Source organism: Cnephaeus nilssonii (assembly GCF_951640355.1).
Source record: "Cnephaeus nilssonii genome assembly, chromosome: 19".
NCBI lineage: Eukaryota > Metazoa > Chordata > Mammalia > Chiroptera > Vespertilionidae > Cnephaeus > Cnephaeus nilssonii.
Window position 1 is genome coordinate 32,941,155 of NC_137090.1, and position 21,657 is coordinate 32,962,811.

The 21,657-nt window shown below is 42.9% G+C and overlaps 1 protein-coding gene across 1 annotated transcript in view; it reads left to right on the plus strand.

Moving 5' to 3' along the window:
- The first annotated feature begins 9,554 nt into the window (after positions 1-9,554).
- TAOK1 (TAO kinase 1) overlaps positions 9,555-21,657 on the plus strand; it is a 134,111-nt gene continuing 122,008 nt past the window's right edge. The window contains exon 1 of the mRNA XM_079798868.1: positions 9,555-10,240. The gene's annotated coding sequence lies outside the window, so the exon portion shown is untranslated. The remainder of the gene's footprint in view (positions 10,241-21,657) is intronic.

Sequence of the window (21,657 nt, forward strand, 5' to 3'; positions counted from 1 at the left end):
CTAAAGACTCAGCTGACACAGGGCTAGGGTTTGACATGGTACCTTTGTTCCAGATAATAAACATGTGTAATGGCAATTATACTAATGTGTTTTGCTCTCTGCCTTTTTAAACAAGAAGGAGGATGATGACAAGGCCAGGACACTGTACATCATTCTCTCTGACCAGGCTCTCTCTGACAACACGTTTTTCCTGTCTCTTTTTGTAACTGGTAATTAGGTTCTCAGCTGAGCTGTCAGGAATCTTGACAGGTTTCACAGGCAGTCATCATCTGACAATTTACAACTCTGGGCTTCTCACAGCTGGCATGTTCCCTCCCAGGAAACCAAATTTTCTCAATCCTAAGCTCCTCCTACAACTCAAAGAGTCTGTTCTGAGAAGAAAGCTAGCTTTCTCAGTACATTATCCAATTCCAAAGCAGACGGTTGGGTTCAGTGTTGGTGATGGGGAAACCTCTGTATTCAAGTATGTCCTCAGCACTAAGGGCTGACTCTATGGAATGGCAGTCATCAAAGGCAGAAGTAGCATGGGAGTATGGGAATTTAACATAGCCTTTCAAAAAGAGAGAAAAAAATAGTTAACAAAGTTGCTTTTTCTTTTGTTCTTAAAAAACTCAACCCCTGTATACCCCAAGAATTGAAAGCAGGGACTCAAACAGATATTTGTATATAGCAGCATTATTCACAATAGTCAAAAGGTGGAAGCAACCCAAGTGTCCATTGACAGATGAATGGATAAATAAAATGTGATAGGAATGAAATTGGCCCTGCCTGTGTGGCTCAGTGATTGAGCATTGACCCATGAACCAGGAGGTCATGGTTCAATTCCTGGGCAGGACACATGCTTGGGTTGCAGTTGTCGGCTTGATCCCCAGTGGGGGCATGCAGGAGGCATTCGATCCATGATTCTCTCTCATCATGATGTTTCCTTCCCTCTCTCCCTCTCCCTGCCTCTCATTGAAATTAATAAAAGCATATTAAATGTTTAAATTTTTTTTAAAGGAATGAAATGGTGGTACATGCTACAATCTATTGACTATTGCTATTAGTCAATAGATCAACCTTGAAGACTCTAAGTTAAGTGAAATAAGCCAATCACAAAATGACAAATACTGTGGGATTCCACTTGTATGAGGTACTTACAGTTGTCAAATTTATAGAGATGGAAGTAGAATAGTGGTTACCAGGAATTAGGGGGAGGGACAGTGGGAGGAATGGGGAGTTATTGTTCAACAGGTACAGAGCTTCGGTTTTGGAAGATGAAAAGGGTCTGGTTATCTGTCACTGCAATCCTAAGTGACTGAGAATTGTTTATTTGTTGCCCTTTCCCACTAAGCTGTGATTTCAAGAATAGGAATGGTGTCATATTTTTCTATCCACAGAGCCTAGCGTAATGCACATATTTGACATTCAATAAATTTTTGCTATCAACTTAATTATCCCATAAACATTTATTTGAATTGTCCACATGACATAAACTGGGTTAGAAATGGGAGATGGAAATAAGGATGAGCAAATAAAAGTTGTTAGCCTGGCCCTGGCTGGTGTTGCTCAGTGGTAGAGCATTGGCCCTCACACCAAAGGGTCTCCAGTCAAGGGCAAGTACCTGGGTTGCAGGTTCACTCCCAGCCCCCAGCTGGGGCGTGTGGGGTGTGGAAGGCCACCATTGATGTGTCTCTCTCACTCTCCTTCTCCCTCCACCCACCTCCTTCCCTTTCTTCTACTCTCTTCAAAAAGCAATGGAAAAAATATCCTCAGGTTAGGATTGAAAAAGAAAAAAAAATTGTCTTTAGCCTTCCCTGGTCAGCATGGCTCAGTTGGTTGGAGCATCCTACTGTGCACTAAAAGGTTGCCAGTTCAATCCTTAGTGGGGGCACATGCGTGCTGAAGATAGCCATCAGTGTTTCTCTCATACATCCATGTCTCTTTCTCTCTCTCCCTCCCTCTCTCTCTAAAATCAGTAGAACATATCCTCAAGTGAGGATTAAAAACGGAAGTGTTAGCCTGGAACGTATGGAAGAATAGCAACTACAAAGGTTAGTCTGGTAGAGAACTCCAGGAAAAGATGCACACACATGCTAGAGTTCCCAGGAAGCTGCCGTCACCGTGGCCCTATGTGCCTTGCTGATGGGCATTTTCTGGGTCCCTGCACATGCCAGAAATGTTTCAGAGTTGTTTAAGGTTCTAAGAATGTCTGGAAGGTACCTGCTTCCCAAACTGATGTACATACCAGATTTACACCTGGCCCTGTCATATGAACCATGTGTTTTCTGCTGTGCCTCTCTATGTTGCTTGAATCTCAAAAGTATATTTTGTGAAAGGAGTACACGCTGCCCATTTCTCAGAGTTATGGTGAAAATCAAAAGAGGTCACAGATATGAAAGTTCTATTGTAACCAGTTGATAGTTGCTTCTTTTTTTTTTTTTTTAACTGACCACAGCAAGTGCTAATATATCCTACTCTAGCTAGCATCCCCACAAAACCGTATTATTTGGCCTCACCAGCAATTCTATTCTACTTGTAGTGAACATCTGTTGTTTTTGTCTGTCCAGAATTTCTCCCTCTTCTTCTGGCAAAACGTACCCTAGATTCCTTTGGGGAATTCCTCTCTACCATTCTATGTCGTTCTTGTGAGCTGTTACTCTAAGCTTCTTGCCACAGAGTGAACACACAATCCAAGCCAGAACAATCAAAATGTCTCACCCCTTGATGAGGCAACTAGCCCACCGAAGGGCATACGACACGGGGCCCAAGCTGGGGCACTCAGAGCTGTTCTTTTGGATTTTATATAATGTTATGTGAGCGTGAGAAACGTTGCTTTGCCTTTGGGGTTACTAAAGGTAATGTGTAAATCTGGACATCTGTGGCCATTCTTCTCACTCCACATTGTCCTCCCAACCCCAGTCTAGCCACCCTCTGCTGCGTGATGAAATAAACTACTAAGATGAAAGTTCTCAGCATGTTCTATGTGAGGCTTGCTTAAACCTCTCATGGAAACTATGCCTGTAGTCCATAGCCCCAAATTCTGCTCATCCTCACAAAGTCCCAAATACCTTAAATTTCTATGTTTATAATATTGTAACATTTCTGTGTTGAGACTTTGTGAAGAGGAGAAATAAAGGATGAGTTTCACGTTGACCATTTATATGGTGCCATTTGATAACTAGAAAAGACCTCTGTCCCCTAGTCAGAAAGCTGGATAGATAGGAAAGGTCACATAGTAGGCAAGCTTAAGTGGTTATATAAACCTGAACTTTGGAACAAGTGCTCCTGTCACTAGTGGTCATAATACAACATATCAGTAAAGGAAGTATCGGGTTAAAAGCAATATTAAAAATCTCCTTGATTCATTTCCTATGTGTAGACAGTATCAATGGCACCAGTTAGTGTTGGGGTATATTAAACTAGATGGCAGCAGTGGGAAGCACCTAAGCCCCCTAGTTGCACCTCTCAATACAAACAACAGACAACTGTATAATAAAATCTAACCTACAGAGAAAAATATTCAAGCAATTGGGAGCTGGGTGTGGTGTGTGGAGAGACAGAAAGATTCAAGCACCTAACAAATTTCTTCTGTCCGCAGGCCGATGCTCTAACCACTGAGCAAAACCAGCTAGGGCCCCTAACAAATTTCTTTTAACTCCTAGCTCACTGGACTTTGCAGTTACAGGATCTAATAACTTTCTTTTTTTTTTCCTTTAAGTTGATTTGAATGGTCATTTTTAACCAAAAGACATCTTACTAGTATAGCATTACTCCTATAAGAAGAGGCCCAAAGACAATCCCAGGCCAATAAAATATTAACTTATTTTATGCTTTGATTGTCAGTTGTTTCTGTTTCATATCCTATGTGGCACAACTCTAGTAGGAATTTGTGTAGTTTTCTGTTTTGTTTTGTTTTGTTTTGTTTTGTTAATACTGGCAGATGTCAGCCAAAGAGAAGGGCATGACAAAATCACCAATTGGTCCCGAAGATACATTCCAAAGACCTCTCAGGCCACAAACATGCTGCCCAACCCTTCCCACATTCACAGAAGTCCCAGACAGTCATGATGCATTTGGATCATGGGGTGCTTGCCAGAGGCTAGTGTCAGAGCAATGGGATGAATATTTACCTTCTTACACATACAATATAAGGGTGAACACTTTAAAACTTTTTCCATGGGCTAGGCCCTTTGCATGTTATCTTACTTAACCCTCACACAATCATCTTGAAGAAGGTAATGTTAACCCCATTTTACAGATAAGGAAAGAAACCCTCAGTCTGGTTATGAAACTGACACAAAGTAATTTAGTCACTGACGCTAGTAAGTGATGGGAGATGGGACTCCACAGTCAATGATTTTAACTACTGCTCTCCTACCTTCACATCCACTGCTTGACATCTTCAGGGTTGAATGTCTTTTAGACTGTGGTACAGCTGCTCTAACTTATTCATGGCTTACTGCAGGTGCTTATCTGATAGATACCTGAGACTGAAGGGTTTTCAGGTCAGGACTTTCTTGAACTGAATTGTATTCTACAACCCTTAGGGTACCTTGACCCAACATTGATCTATTCCTGTGGGTTAAAATGGAAGACTATGCTGCCTCCACATGCAGGGCATTTTAAAAATGGATCCAATTATATGGGAATGCAGAGCTCAAGAAACAACTCTGTACATAATGAGTTTTATTTTCCAGCCTGTGAAGCCATGCTTATATATCAGGCAGCCTCTGTGGACATGCCTGAGGGAGGTTTGACAGCCAGACTATAACCTATCTTAGTTAGTTGGTCCTGGGATCTAAAGATGAAGTCTATGGATGCACTGATAACAGCCCAGAATGCACTGAATGTGTTTTCAGTAACGTATTTATTTATTTACTTGATGGTTATCCATTCCATAGAGTGTCTCACCCCTGGTTTCTAAACGGGAAATTCTAAGATGCATCCTTCTCATTAACTACCCTCTCTCACACACAGCTTTATTGGGTTTTGCCTTGTACAAGGAAATAGAGATTTTCATACGTAATCACAATGTTATTGAAAAGTATACACTAGTTAATTCTGGATGAAGATATCACCATGACTAATGAAGGTTTTAGTAAAAGTCTGGTAGAATACCCAAATAAAAGTATTTTCTTTGTGTTTTTAACTATGCACGCACACACACACACACACACACACACACACACACACACACACACTTCAGAATTCAAGTTATCTTTCCATCTTATTTGCATCATTCCTGTAATTATAGATATTTGAACTAAAGGGACGCTAGAGATCATTTTAGTCTATTGTAGTTAGACAGGAAACGGAGGTCTAGAAAAGTAAAATTAAAGTCTGGCTCAGTGCATCATTTGTTTATAGGTTGTTCTACATTGTTATTTAAATGTTTTGTGCATGCAGATTTTATCTCTCTAATAGGATTTTGAGTCCATAGTATGGGGAGCCACTTGAGGAAGGGGACTGGGAGGTAATGATAAAAACAGGGGCTTAAAGTACTGATCCAACCTGTACTCTAATAGCTCTCTATTTACTAGCTATGTGATTTGCACAGTTACTTAACATTACAAGCTTTCCTCCTTTATAATGAGAATCATCATCACCATCCTTCTTTCAGGATTGTTGGGAAGGTCAAGAGGATAATGAATATAAAGCACTTCATAAAGTTCTTGGCATAGGGTCACTCTATAAACGTTAGTTTCTTTTGCCCTCTTCTATATTTTACGTAAGCCTAACATACAGTAGAAATTCAACAAGTATTTGTTACATGGAGTTGAACATGACTTGATCTTTTGCTGAGTGACAATACTGAAAAGATAGTCTCATTGGATAGATACTATATCAGTCAGCGCACCCACCCACACTTTGACAAGCTATCACACAGATACATGTGCAACAATAAGTACAATGACATTACATGTGGTCATGCATCTCTCTCACACACTGGAAATATGTATATGGTATCAAGCTTGTCCTTGGTTGGTCGTGCCAGGATTACAATATGGTGGAGAGAATGGTGCTTTGGATTAATTCACAACTAGTTTAAAATTCTAGTTCACCGTTTACTTACTAGATGATGATCTTGGGCAAGTGACATAAGCTCTTTGAACTCTGGTCTCCTTACCTATAAAATGCAGGTAATAATAATAGTACCTACCTCACAAGTTTGTTGTGAGGATTAAATAAGACAATGTAGAGAAAGAGCTTATCCTTGATTTTTGTCTCTGCTTGAGTAACTTTTCTATCAAGGTCAAAACATAGTTGGTACAGCCCGGCCTGAGTGGCTCAGTGGTTGAGTGTCAACCTATGAACCAGGAGGTCATAGTTCAATTTCTAGTCAGGGCACATGCCTAGGTTCCAGGCTCGATCTCCAGTGTGGGCATGCAGGAGGCAGCCGATCAATGATTCTCTCTCATCATTGATGTTTCTATCTCTCTTCCTCTCCCTTCCTCTCTGAAATCAATAAAAATACATTTAAAAACAAGATCAACAACAAAAAGACATAGTCGGTATACATTCTTCACCCCACAGCTTTTTTATCCTAATGCACAGGCTCAAGGGATACCTAATTGAGACATGAGAAGGCCTGACAGGGAAGTAATGGTTTGATTCCAGGGCAGGGCAGGTGCCCGGTTTCCAGCTCGGACCCAGTTGGGGGCATGCAGGATAGATGGTTCTCTCTTATCATTCATGTTTCTGTCTGTCTCTCTCCCTTCCTCTCTCTGAAATCAATAAAAACATATTATAAAAAAAAAAAAGACATTTTGGCCCCAGCCGGTTTGGCTCAGTGGATAGAGCGTAGGCCTGCGGACTGAAGGGTCCCAGGTTTGATTCCAGTCAAGGGCACATACCTCAGTTGCAGGCTCCTCTCTGGACTGGGCCCTGGTCAGGGCTCATGGAGGAGGCAACCAATCAATGTGTTCTCTTCACATCAATGTTTCTCTCTGTCTTTCCCTCTCTCTAAAAATCAAAGGAAAAATATCCTTAGGCGAGGATTAACAACACAACACAACACAAAACAAAAGACATGTTGGAAACTATTGGGAAAAACTAAACATGGATTGGGTATTAAATGGTAGCCCTTGCCAGTTTGGTTCAGTGGATACAGCGTAGGCCTGCGGACTGAAGGGTCCCAGGTTCGATTCTGGTCAAGGGCATTTACCTCTGTTGCAGGCTTCTCCCTGGCCAGTGTTCTGGTCGGGGCTCCTGCAGGAAGCAACCAATCGGTGTGTTTCTCTCACAGTGATATTTCTCTCTCTCTTCCACTTTCTCTAAAAATCAATGGAAAACTATCCTCAGGTGAGGATTACAAAAAAAAATTATTGTAAAGGTATGATAATATTTTGGCTATATTACAACAAAAGTCTTTGTTAGAGATAATGCATATGAAGTATTTATATGTGAAATGTTATGACAGTTTACTAGAGATTTATTAAAAACACATCAGGAGGAGCCGAAACCGGTTTGGCTCAGTGGATGGAGCGTGGGCCTGCGGACTGAAGGATCCCGGGTTCGATTCCGGTCAAGGGCATGTACCTTGGTTGTGGGCACATCCCCATTGGGGGGTGTGCAGGAGGCGGCTGATAGATGTTTCTCTCTCATCGATGTTTCTAACTCTCTCTCCCTCTCCCTTCCTCTCTGTAAAAAAACAATAAAATATATTAAAAAAAAAACACATCAGGAGGGAAACACATAATAAGAGAAAAGGTGAAACAAGAATGATAAAGTGTTGATAATAGTTGAAGCTGAGCAATGGATACATGGAGGTTTATTATTTTATCTTACTCCTTTTGTGTATGCCTGAAATTTTCCATAAAAAATTAAGAATGAATACTATGGGAAAGCCTGAATCTCTTTCCATTCCCCAATATTTGAAATAACTAGAAGTGAACATTTTGTTGTTGTTGATCCTCACCCGAGGATATTTTTCCATAGAATTTTAGACAGCATGGAAGAGATGGGGAGAGACAGAGAGAAACATCCATCGGTTGCCTCCCGTACGTACTCCATAGAGTCTGCAACGGAGGTACAAGGTACATAACCTTGACCAGAATTGAACCCAGGACCCTTCAATCTGAGGGCTGACTCTATCCACTGAGCCAACCTGGCTAGGGCTAGACGTGAACATTCTTGCTGTAACACTTTCAGAAGGATGAGGAATGGCGGGGCATCATGTAAGAGGTGGGTGGAGGAAGAGGAATCCTGGGGACAGGAAGGTAGAAAGAAAACTGGTTTTGAGTGGTGTTGAAAAAGCCAAAGAGGAACATAGTTTCAAGATGGAAGGAGTATAACTATGTCAAACATTGCAGATGTCAAGAAGAAAAGGATTAAAATGACTCCACTAGACATAGTAACTGGGAGGTTACTCTTGCCCTTTGTAAGATCAGTTCTGGTGGAGGTGAGAAAATAGATAACTTTTCTAAAAGCTTGGCTGTGAAGGAAGAGATGTGAAGATTGTAATGTTTCTTTACCCCCAAAGAAGGAGGAACTAGGGTGTGTGTGTGTGTGTGTGTGTGTGTGTGTGTGTGTGTTAATGCAGAGGGGCAGTTGCCATTCGAGAGTGTCAATGTAGGTGAAAAGAGGAATGACTAACAGACACAGAAGAAGGACCCTTACTTACTAAGAGAGAGAATCTTTGGAACAAATTATATGTATATCCCATTGAAGCAGATAGCTTGTTTTTCTGATCAAAGCCAGTTTATTGTCTCTCCTAATAACTGTTTTGGAGTACATTTTTACTCAGAAGTCTCACACAACAAATCTTTATCAGTTGTTTTATTGGTTGAAGAACCGATTTTTTCTGACTGCATTTTAGGCACATCTTTCAGTTCTTGAATAAAATTGCTCCCTTTGTAGTCCACGAAAGGCTTTTTTCCCTGAAAAAAAAAAAAAAAAGTTTTCACCACGAAAAAAAAAAAAAATGAGAAGCTCGACCTCTTCCCTGAATTAGGATCGTTAGGACTGTTTACTACTCTTGTTTCAAAACTTCTCATCACTCAACCTACTTAAAAAATCCACAAAAAACTTTTCAAGAATTTGTCTACTTCCTACCATCAGCATACAGGGTAGTTTAGATCTGTATTTCTCTTATTACCATTCCAAAAACTATTATAAACTATTAGAATCTTACAACTCAACTACATACCGATTACACTGACCAGTTTACCTCTAAATCCCACGGAGGGGTTGAACTAAGGTATGTAAGAAGGGGATAGTCTACATGTCAGGGCAAACTTCTCAATCGCAGGGTTAGTGGCGGCCGGATGGTTTGGGAATGGGAAGAGGGAAGGAGAGCAGATAAGCTCTTCTTTCTCAGATTTCAGGGTGAAATGAATGCATCTGACGCTGGCGTGGCAGAAGAGCTGCCAGCTGAGCGAGGCCAGGCTGGACAGAGGCTGGGGATCAGGGCCACTCTGGAGACTCCGCCCAGCGCAAGTCCTCGCGCGCTCCCGCGAGGGCGTGCACGCGCACGCAGTCGGGTCTCGCGCAGGGCTGGGCCTGTCAGGCGGGAAATCTCGCGAGATCGGAGACTGGGATGACTATCGGGAGGAGGGGAGTGGTGTCGGGGAAGGGGGGGGAACCTGGGCAGCGGCCGGGCTCTCTGGCTTCAGGGCTCGGAGAGCGAGAGGGAGGGTGGCAGAGAGAGTGAGTTGGTGCCGCCGCCTGCCTGAGGAGAGAGGAGGGGTCCCGCTTGCCTGCGCCCTTCGCGGGCCGAGAGCGCTAGGCACCCCACGAACCTCTGAGGCCTCCCGGCCCCTGGGGACCCCGCCCCGCCGCCGCCGGCCGGCCGGCCCGCGGCCTCTCTTCCCTTTGTGAGCGCCCCCTTCCCAGGGGTGGTGGTGGTGGTGGTGGTGGTGGTGGCAGCAGAGGGTTGTGCGTGGGCCTGCCCGCCGAGGGGCCGCGGCGGGGGACCGACAGGGCCTCGGCTGTGTGAGGACGAGAGGCGGCCGAGGCCCGGGCCGGTTCCCCCGAAGCGGCGGCGGCTCCCGGCACTTCCCCGCGCCATCTTAGCTGAGCCCAAGCTCTGAGGGCGCCTCCTCGACCCCGGTCGTCCCCTCGCTCCCCCCCCCACCCCCCCGCCCCTTGTCGCAGAGCTTGGGCTGGGCGGCTCGTTGGGGCTCCGGGGGGGGCGGGGGGGGCAGCGGTGAGTCGCCAGGCCCCCTCCTCCTCACTCCTCGCCTCCCAGCGGAGCGGCTACCCCAGCGCTGTAGGGGGCTGCGCCTGCCTACTCCGCCCCGGACCTGTCGGCGAAAGGGTAAGGGCACCTCTGCTTTGGGGAAGGGAGACTTGGAGGGGGCGGGGAAATTCGGCCCACGGTGGCCTCTGGGCGGAAGGAGGGTTGTGGGAGTGGGGTGGGGGAGGGAGACAAGGAGGGTCTGTGATTCAGTGGGTGGGGTGAAGAAGGTGGTGAGGTGGACGCCCTCCTGTTCTGAGGGGCCAGAGCAATTACATTCCTCTTTCCTGAGGGTCACCGGAAGGGGTGGTGGAAGGGGATGCCTCCAGGAAGGTGTGGCCCTCCGTGGGAGACGGGGTTGATGTTCACCCCGATTTAAAAGGCGCGAGGCCCCTTTCCCTTCTGGTCCCTCTGCTCCTCCCTCTCCTTTGTAGTGTCTGTATTCTCGGGAAGGGAGACTGTTCTGGGTAGCCTGCTGGGTGGGTTCCAAGGCCTCCCCCCCCCCCCAACCCCCAGGAAATGTATACCCCTCTTCTGTAGGGGTGATGGAAGCGTTTTTCTCCCCTTACCCTCCCCCCTACCCCATCTTTAGTCTGCTGCAGTGCTGCAGAAGTCCAAGGCAGTTTCTTCATACACAGGCCCGTGTATACCCTGAAGGGAGGGGGAGCAGGACAGGGAAGTAATGGCGCTTCCCTTGGAAAGGTTACTCTTTTCCTTTGGTTTTAAATCGATAACAGCACCGGTTTAATATTCTTCCCCTGAGATCTGCCCCTGGGAAGTATATCTGTTCCTGTTATTGTCTGGGGGGAGAGGGATAGGCCTCTCGAGAAGGGACCCTGCCATGTTAGAACAGTTTGAATGTCTCTCCATCTCTCTTTAAACACCGGATTGACATTTGTGTGTGAGCATATTGGGTTTTCATTAGGATTCAAATAAGATAACTTGGTATCCCCCTACCCCCTTATTTCGTTTTATTTTCTTCCTATGACTTTTGTAGTTCTTGAAGAATTATTAAAGATCATTGCATACAGACAGGCAGTCTGATTGACATTCCTCTCTGGGCTCTGAAATTTTAGGGTTAATGCTGTTTTGTAGAACACTGAAATTGGAAAACTTTGGAAATGATTAGGTTACAAATCCTTCTGTAGCAAATGCTTTGTTAAGGAAATGAAAAAAATAAACGCTGTAATTTGCTTAATTATGCTATGATAGCATCTATATTTGTAGTCAATAAGTTGTTTTTCCACTTCTTTTGCTTCATGTCATATTTGTTTAAGACAAACTTTCTTGTCTGGTTTACAGTAGTACTTGTTGGTTGCGTCCTTTAGTAGAGTAGAAATAAGAAAAATAAATATTTTGACATTCTGGAAGTGTGTTGCCAAGTGTATTTTGTTACCAAAGAGTAGTCTTGAAGTCTACTGTTGATACTTTTTTCTTTAGTATATAAATTTAGTGATGAAGTGATTTCAAAATGTTCCATATTGCATAGTCACAGAATTAATTATTTCACAAAGCAATGAAAATAACTAAAATATCCTCATATAATAAAAGCCTAATATGCAAATTGTCCCCTCCAATGGGAGTTCCACTAGGGAGTTTGACCAGGGGGCAGGGCTGGCCAGCCAACCGCCTGGGGCCCATTCCCCTGGCTGGCCCTGCCCTTGCTGGTGGCAGGCAGCCACTAGGGATCCTACCCGTGTACCAATTTCATGCACTGGGCCTCTAGTATACATATAGACATGAATTGTCTTGATATTTTACTATTTGGTATTTGTTATTTAAGCTTCACTTAGTGGGTGACTTATTTTTAAAGACTTTCAAACGCTATCTACATTTAATGTCCATAAGAGCTTTTGTTGTATTTTTTGTTTGTTTTTGCATTTTGAAACCTGTTTAAAGACAGGGATTTAAAGATGTTAGTAGTAGGAGGGTTAGACAACAATTTAGTTTCTGTCATCTTATTTTATGATTTTAATATGGGGAGACACATTAATGGTCTGTTAAATTAGATTTATTATTTTTCCTCAGAAAATGGAATTTTGCTTTCTTTATTTTTATTTTTATCTGGGCTTCTTTTAACTTTCTTCATTGTTTTGTTAATCCACACCTGAGGATATTTTTTCCCATTACTTTTTAGAGAGAGGGAGAGAGAGAAACATCAGTGTGAGAGAGACACATTGACTGGTTGCCTCTCAGACGAGGGTGAGGAGCAGGGAGCGAACCAGATTATGTGCTCTGGACCTGGAATGGAACCCAAGACTCTGTGCATAGGCTGATGCTCTAACCACTCATCAACACCAGCCAGGACTAGAGTTATTTTAACAGCACTTCCTATAAATCTTTATTTCATGGCACAAAGCTGCATGTTGTGGTGTGTAGAGTTTTCCCCTAGATGGCAAATTATTCCATAAAGTTTAATTCTCTGTTATGGTTTGTTATTGATAATTCATATATACTAGCATGAATAAATGCAAACATACTGCTTAGTAAAGAGTGACTTTTTATCTTGGAAAGATGCAAGCAGAGAGGATTTATTAATAAAGGCTACAAAACGTACGTATGTATACAGGATATAGGTAAACTACTTGCTATAGTTCAGCATGTTAGAACTAAAAGAGGTACTTTTTAGGACAACTAAAAAGAAACCCTGTTTCTGTCGCTGGTGGGAATTGTGCTAAAAGTGGTAAAAGTATGTTCATGATCAATTTGATAAATTCATTATTAAGGAAAAACTGCTGGAGGGTTATTTCAGCCGACTTCTGATGCCACTGTCAGAAAGAATACTGAGAGCTCTTAGTCTGGGTTGGTTGATTTCAGATTAGTGGTATGGTACTTCTGTTACTAAATAGTTCATCTACAAAATGGCAGTGTACATCACTTCCTGTTCTTTCACAACTGGCCCTTTCTCTAGATTCCCTTTTAATGACTTAATTTTTGGCATTCTGATTCTGATTTGTTAATTTGGTTATAATTATCATGTTTTATAGATGGAAGAATTTCTTAGAATCAGCTGGGTTTAAAGGCTTTGAATAGTCTAAAGTTATTTTGGCAGTAACTAAACTTCCTTACAAATTAAGGAAAGTTTCTCAAACAAATTTAAACTCTGAGAGGTTTTTAAGAAATACAGTAGTGTACATTAGGACTCAAAGTATGAGTGAGTTGAATAGAAAATAATTATTATATTTTCTATAATACATATTTTGGGAGAGCTGTGGATACGGCAATTGAATGTATGTTAAATATAAAACAAACTTTCTGTATATCAAGGCATATACATGATATTTGATCTGGTGGTATGATGCCATCCCACAAATAAAAAAGAAACTGATTTGTTACAGAATACTAGAAAGACTGGATGCTCTTCACTAACCATGAAGAATATAATTTGTTTTAAGAATTTGCTGGTACTTAGATATGAATACTTAGTAAATCCAAAAGTTAGGCTAACTACTGATATTGAAATTAGAGTTGAGATCAATTCTAATTACCTGGAGATAAATTCTGGTGTGTTTTTTTCCCCCCTTGACTGATTTGTATATTAAAGTCAGTTAATTTTTCACCTGGGCAGAGTGGCTCAGTTGGTTAAGCATCATTCTGTGCACCAAAAGGTTGCCAGTTTGATTCCCAGTCAGGGCACATACCTGGGGTTGCTGGTTTGATCCCCAATTGGGTACCATATGGAAGGCAAATTATTAGATATTTCTCTCCCTCTGCCCTCCCCCCTCCAAGCATGTCCTTGGTGAGGATTTAAAACAAAAGTTAAGTTTTCCATTGTATCTGTTTTTGGTTTTCAGTGGTCTCTATTACTTAAAATAATTATACTCATACTAATTTAATCTTTTTGAAATTAAGAGCTTTTTTGTATATATTAGTTAAAGGCTGCTGTTCAGTACAGGATCATAGTTGAATGAATCTCTTCCAAAAGTGTTATTTCTGTAATCAAGTCTTGCATAAAATTGGGATTGTTTTATTAAATAGAGTGCCAGTGTATGTTCATCTGCCTTTAGGTTTCTGTACTTGTTTATGGTTGGATTATTTTTTAATTTCAAATTCTAAAATATAAATGAAAAAGATACGAATCTGTATTTCATTCCATTCCATTGTTGGATCAAAGTATTATAGTTTTTAGTAATAAAAATTAATGTTTAATTTCATTAAAGATGTCTAATTTCTTCTAATGTCAACATGAATTAAAAAGTTGGGTGGATGTACTAGAAATAATTTTCAGTTGGTATGTAATCTGTCAACATTTGGTAACAATTATTTCTATGTCAGTCTCTTCCATTTGTACTAGAAGCAGACTTTTTGTTCTGAAAAACAGTCTAAGGCCACATCTTCTTACCTAGTAGAAAAATAAGTGGCCTATAAAAGGTGGAAAGGTTTTTCAAAATATAAGTACCTGTAAATATAAGTACATGTAAATAAGGTAAGTAAAAGTACAAGTTACTGAGTACTTTGCATAATATATATATATATAGCTATTAAAAATGCCAGTGTCAGATAACTATATTTAATTGGCCTCTAATTTATCTTTAAAACAGAAGGGGCTAATTTTTCCTTTTGATAAAATTATTCAATACTAGAGGCCTGGTGCACAAAATTCATGCACTCAGGGGTCAGGGGGTCCCTCAGCCCAGCCTGCGCCCTCGTACTCCAGGAGTCCTCGGGGGATGTCCAACTGAAGCCGTCAGTCGGACATCCTTAGCGCTGCCATGGAGGCGGGAGAGGCTCTGCTCGCCGGCCGTGAGCCTGGCTTCTGGCTGAGCAGTGCTCCCCCTGTGGGAGTGCACTGACCACCAGGGGGCAGCTCCTGCGTTGAGCGCCTGTCCCTTGATGATCAGTGTGCGTATAGTGACTGGTGGTTCCGCCATTCGGTTGATTTGCATATTAGCCTTTTATTATATAGGAGGGGGATAGTGTTGTACAGATTTAGAAGTAGATGAATCACTTCATTCAGAAATATATGCAAAGTTTAGTTTCTGAGAAAAACATCCTTCCTATATAATAAAAGCCTAATATGCAAATTGTCCTCTCAGGTGGTCATTTGACCGGGAGACTGTGAGTTTGACCGCTTGCTGTGATGTGCGCTGACCACCAGTGGCGTGGAACATGGTGGGTGTCCGCGACATGGCACTGAGCGGCAGTGGAGGCGCTGCCGGCCCCAATGGACCGGCGTGGGATGGTGGAGCAGGGGAGTGGGTGGCACCAGGCCAAGGCGGGTGCGAGCGGTCAGGGCCTGGCCACAACTGATTGCCCCGCCCCTGACTGATCGCCCCGCCGATGGTGACCAGCGATGGGGGGTGGGGCCGCTGCCTGGCTCCCAGGTGCTGAGGGAGTCGGGCAGAGGGCCTGGCCCCGATGGATCGCCCTGTAGGCAGGATGGTGGAGCAGGTGAGGGGGCGGTGCCAGGCCATGGCGAGGTGCCAGGTGGAGCTGTGAGGCGGGGGCCCAAGCTGGGGCTGCTAGCCTGGGGGTGTGAGCTGGGGCCCGATCCCCGCAGGCCACCCTGAGGGACCCCACCTGTGAATGAATTGGTGCACCGGGCCTCTAGTTAACAATAGAATGGAACAAAATAATTCTGATTTTCAGCCACCAATAATAATAAAACTGGCACTTAATCTTAATTTCACCATTTATTAGCTGTGTAACTTGTTTGTGTAACTTTTTAAGCCTTACTTTCCCCATCTATAAAATGAAGGTAGTATCCACTTTACAAGGTTGTTAGGTTTAAATGGGATAACCCTTGTTAAGTACTTAACACATTGCCTAATACATATTAAGCACTCATTAAGTTTTTTGCTACCACACATTAGCTGCTTATGAAATGCTTACAAATGAATACAGAGGATTTAATATTTAAGAATGAATTGCATTCCATAATTTTGATTTGAAGTTGAATTTATACATTTGGAGTTCAACATATATATTTGAAAAGAAATGATTAGAATTTCTACCAAGGATAGCTTACAAACTTTTTGAACCTGTAATGGACTATTATGTAGTTCCCCAAGTGATTTTCTTTTTCCTGTGCTGTATCTAAAGCTCGTCCTAAAGAATAAATTTCCTTTTCTTTTGGCACTTCATTTGTTTATTTAAGGCTCAGTTGGTGTATCACTCCTTTACTGCCTGGAGCTCTTTTCACCATCCCTAGTTTTGAAAGCATGCAAAGTACTCATGCTTTCCTAAGCATTTATTTATTTTTTTAAAGGTATCCTTTGTAGGTGTGTCTTCACCTTGAAAGTGCTTTATATTCCACAATTTATTAATTCAACATGTATTAAGTGATGATTATGTGCTAGTAATATACACTGAGTGGCCAGATTATTATGATCTCTGAATGCATAATAATCTGGCCACTGTGTGTGTGTGTGTGTGTGTGTGTGTGTGTGTGTGTGTGTGTGTATTAGAGGCCCGGTGCATGAATTCGTACATGGATGGGGTCCGGCCAGCCTGGCCAGGGGGAGGGGACATGGGCGGTTGGCCAGCCTGCTTGCTGGTCGAACTCCTGGTCAAGGGGACAATTTTCATATTAGCCTTTTATTATATAGGATATACACTGAGTGGCCAGATGGATATGCATTCAGAGATCATAATAATCTGGCCACTCAGTGTATAGTCCCTGCTCTGGAGGAATTGTCTTCTCATTCTTTCCACCTCCTGATTAGTTTTCTCAAACCAGATATTCATAGGAGAGGAAGGACCTTCTTATCATTGTCAGTTCCTATAAGCCAGTGCTTTTCAAACTTTAGGTTGTGACCCATTAGTGGCTTGTGAATTCAATTTACTGAGTCACAGTAACAGTTGTTAAAAATGAAAAAATAATCCATATATATAAAAAGCCAGTGACCATAATACCATACTGATTGGTCGCTATGACACCCATGTGGCCAGCAAACCAGCCAATTGGGTTGGGGCCGACCGGCCAACCTTGCGGCCCCTCCCCCCTGCCAGCCTGTCCCTGATCGGACTCTTCCACCCTGATCAAGAGCAGGCCACCGGCCAAACGCCCCTTCCCTCCCCTTGGCCAGCCCTGCCCCCATGAGCCCGCCCCACCATGGTAGGCCTGCAGCCCCTCCCCCCGGCCGGCCCGCCCCTGATCGCACCCCTCCACCCCAATAGGGGGTGGGACTGGGTGGCCAACCTCCTGTAGCCCCTCCCCCCACCCGGCCCCACCCCAGATCAGCCTCCCCACCCCATCAGGGGTCCTCCCCCAGGCCGCTGGGCCCAGACCCTGCTAGCGGTTCTCAACCTGTGGGTCGCGACCCCACAGGTTGAGAACCGCTGCTGTAGAGCCCAAGACCATCGGAAAACACAGATATTTACATTACGATTCATTAACAGTAGCAAAATTACAGTTATGAAGTAGCAACGAAAATAATTTTATGGTTGGGGGTCACCACAACATGAAGAACTGCATTAAAGGGTCGCAGCATTAAAAAGGTTGAGAACCACTGCTCTAAGGGTACCAAAATCCTGAAGTCCCCTATATAAAATGGTGTAGATCATTGCGTACAGTTGGCCTTCTGCATCCATGGACACTCCCCAACAACAGATCCAAAACAGAAGAGGTACTTACTGAAAAAAGTTTATGTATAAATGGACCCTTGCAGTTCAAACCTGTGTTGTTCAAGGGTCAACTGTATTTTTAAAATTTCAGTGTGTAGTAGTTATGAGTCTCTAGTTTGTATTTTGGATCGATTTCTAATTTATTCTCACTGAGACTGAGAAAGAGATTTCAGAAAAAGTTGATGAACAGCATTACTAAACAAGGTCAGGGTTTTCCTTTTTTATACTTGGGAATTTAGTGTTACTCAGAATTGGAAAAGCTTTGTCTCTTTGCCAAAAGCATACATATCCTTGATTGTAAAGACTGTAAAGTTACTAATTAACCTATATTGAACTTGATGAGAAAACTACTTTTCATTGTGGCACAGAAACTCTGTATGTTGTGAGTTATAGTATTTAATATAGTAGAGGCCCGGTGCACCAAATCATGCACTGATAAGGTCCCTAGGCCTGGCCAGCAATCCGTGCCGATCAGGTTTCCCCCCTCCCCGCCTACTCCTTCCCTTGCTCCCTCAGTGCCTGCCACCGCCGCTGGTTGCCCATCATGGTCTGCGCTGCCCCCTGGTGGTCAGTGCACATTATAGCAAGCGATCAAACTCGCTAGGGGACAATTTGCATATTAGCCTTTTATTATATAGGATAGTGTTTAAATAATCTCATGCTGTGTACATGGTTGATGATGATTGTGATGTTTTATCAGGACCATCACATTATAAGAGTTCTGTATTTCAATTGGTTTGTTTCAAAAGCGTTCTGAGTCCCAGAGGTACAATATAATGTGCCTCACTTTCAGATTCTTTACTTTGATATATATAGTTGTTAGAGCTGATAATTTTTTTGTTATCTAGAAAAGCACAAATAATTTGAAAAAAAAAAGTAATGAAAAGATCCTTTTATCTTCAGTTTAGGTACAGACAGATACAATAATTTTGTGTATTTTGTATGAATGTTCAATTCTCTAAGTAATGCCATAAGACTTTAATCAATAGCAAAAGGATTTTAAGAAGAAAAAGATGTGAAATTTTCTAGTTAGGAAAGAAATGTTCTATAGTAGAGGAACTTGATTGCTAGCAATAGAAAGTACAATAAACCCTTGATTTTTTTGAACCTTGATTTAACGGACAAAATTTCCAGTCTGTATGTCATATGTGAAAATTAACACCCTGTTAATTTTAAAATGCTTTTAACCAAGATTTGCTTATGATTAAATTAGCAGGTTATTTTTTGTTATTAATTCACTTTTCAAAATTGTGTCAAATATGCATATCTATGCTAATAAAAGGGTAATATGCAAATAGATCACGACACCCTCACAGTAACGACTGAAAAGCAGGCTGCGTGGGGCGACCAGGCCGGCAGGGGGGTTAGTGAGGGGTGACCAAACAACTGAACAGCAGGCTGCATGGGGCGACCAGGCCGGCGGGGGGGGGGGGCAGTGAGGGGTGACCAGGCCAGCAGAGGGGGACAGTGAGGGGCGACCAGGCCACCGGGGGGGGGGGCAGTTGGAGGCAACCAGGCCAGCATGGGGGTCTGTGAGGGGCATCCAGGCTGGCAGCGGGGGGCAGTGAGGGGCGACCAGGCCAGGGGGGCACTTGGGGCGACCAGGCCGGCACAGGGGCCATGAGGGGCAACCAGGCCGGCATGGGGGGCAGTGAGGGGTGACCAGCTCAGCAGAGGGGGGCAGTTGGGGGCGACCAGGCCGGCAGGGGGGGCAGTTGGGAGCGACCAGGCCGGCAGGCAGAAGCAGTTAGGGGTGAGCAGGCTGGCAGGGGGGCAGTTAGGGGCGATCAGGCAGTCAGGCAGGTGAGCAGTTAGGAACTAGCAGTCCCGGATTGTGAGAGGGATGTCCGACTGCCGGTTTAGGGCCGATCTCGGGCCTAAACTGTCAGTCGGACATCCCCCAAGGGGTCCCAGATTGGAGAGGGTGCAGGCTGGGCTGAGGGGATCCCCTCCCCGTGCACGAATTTTGTGCACCGGGCCTCTAGTAACATAAATAAAATGTATCATTTTAACCATTTTAAGTATACAATATAGTGGTGTTAAATACATTCAGTGTTGTACAACAATTGCCACTATTCATATCCAGAAAATTTTAAAATATATATATTTTTATTGATTTAAAAGAGGAAGGGAGAGGGAGCAAGAGATAGAAACATCAATGGTGAGAGAGAATCATCCATTGATCGGTTGCCTCCTGCATGCCGCCCTCTGGGGATCGAGCCTGAAACCTGGGTGTATGCCCTGACCAAGAATTGAACCATGACCCTCCTGGTTTATAGGTCAAAGCTCAACCACTGAGCCAGGCTGGCCAGGCTCCAGAACTTTTTTTATCATCCCAAACAGAAACTATACATCCACCAAACAATAACTGTCATTTTTTCCCTCTTCCCCAGCCCCTGGTAACCTCTATTCTACTTTCTGTCTCTGAATTCATCTATTCTAGGTACCTCACATAAGTGGAATCATACAGTACAGGGCATGACAAAAGTAGGTTTACAGTTGTGAGTACACGAAACAGTTTCTTGCATTATTATTTATTAATTTTGTATTATTTTTCATACAAAAAACTGTAAATTTACTTTTGCCCCACCCTGTATTTGTCCTTTTGTGACTGGCTAATCTCACTTAGCATCCTGTTTTCATGTCTTAGTCATGTTGTTACATATCTCAAGAATTTCATTCCTTTTTAAAGGCTGAATAATATTCCATTGTTTGTAAATATCACATGTTTATCCATTCATCTTTTGATAGACATTTGAGTTGTTTATACCTTTTGGCTGTTGTAAATAATGCTGCTATGGACATTGGTGTATAAGTATCTCTTTGAGCCCTGCATTCAATTCTTTTGGGTATATTCTGAGGGCTACTACCGTATTCTTAACCTTAGTATTTGCATGATATATCTTTCTTTTTTTAAAAAAATATATTTCTTTTTTTTTAATTTAAATAAATCTTTATTGTTCAGATTATTACAATTGTTTCTCCTTTTTTCCCCCCAGATCTCCCCATCACCCGGTTCCCTCCCCCTCCCCCCCCGTTGTCCTTATCCATAGGTGTATGATTTTTGTCCAGTCTCTTCCCATACCCCCCACACAGACACCCCTTTCCTCCTGAGAGTTATCAATCCACTCCCATTCTATGCCTCTGATTCTATTATGTTCACCAGTTTATTCTGTTCTTCAGATTTTGAATTCACTTGATTTTTAGAATCACTTGTTGATAGATATTTGTTGTTCATAATTTTTATCTTTACTTTTTTCTTCTTTTTCCTCTTTTTAAAGAATACCTTTCAGCATTTCATATAATACTGGTTTGGTGGTGATGAACTCCTTTAGCTTTTTCTTATCTGTGAAGCTCTTTATCTGCCCTTCAATTCTGAATGATAACTTTGCTGGGTAGAGTAGTCTTGGTTGTAGGTTCTTGCTATTCATCACTTTGAATATTTCTTGCCATTCCCGTCTGGCCTGCATAGTTTCTGTTGAGAAATCAGCTGACAGTCGTATGGGTGCTCCCTTGTAGGTAACTAACTGTTTTTCTCTTGCTGCTTGTAAGATTCTCTCTTTGTCTTTTGCCCTTGGCATTTTAATTATGATGTGTCTTGGTGTGGTCCTCTTTGGATTCCTCTTGTTTGGGGTTCTGTGCGCTTCCTGAGCTTGTATGTCTATTTCTTTCACCAGGTGGGGGAAGTTTTCTGTCATTATTTCTTCAAATAGGTTTTCAGTATCTTGCTCTCTCTCTTCTGGCACCCCAAAAATTCAGATATTGGTACGCTTGAAGCCATCCTGGAGGCTCCTTATGCTATCCTCACACTTTTGGATTCTTCTTTCTTCCCGCCTCTCTGGTTGGGTGATTTTTTCTTCCTCATATTCCAGATCTTTGGTTTGACTCTTCGGGTGCGGTGGTCTACTCTATATATTCTTTATTTCAGACAG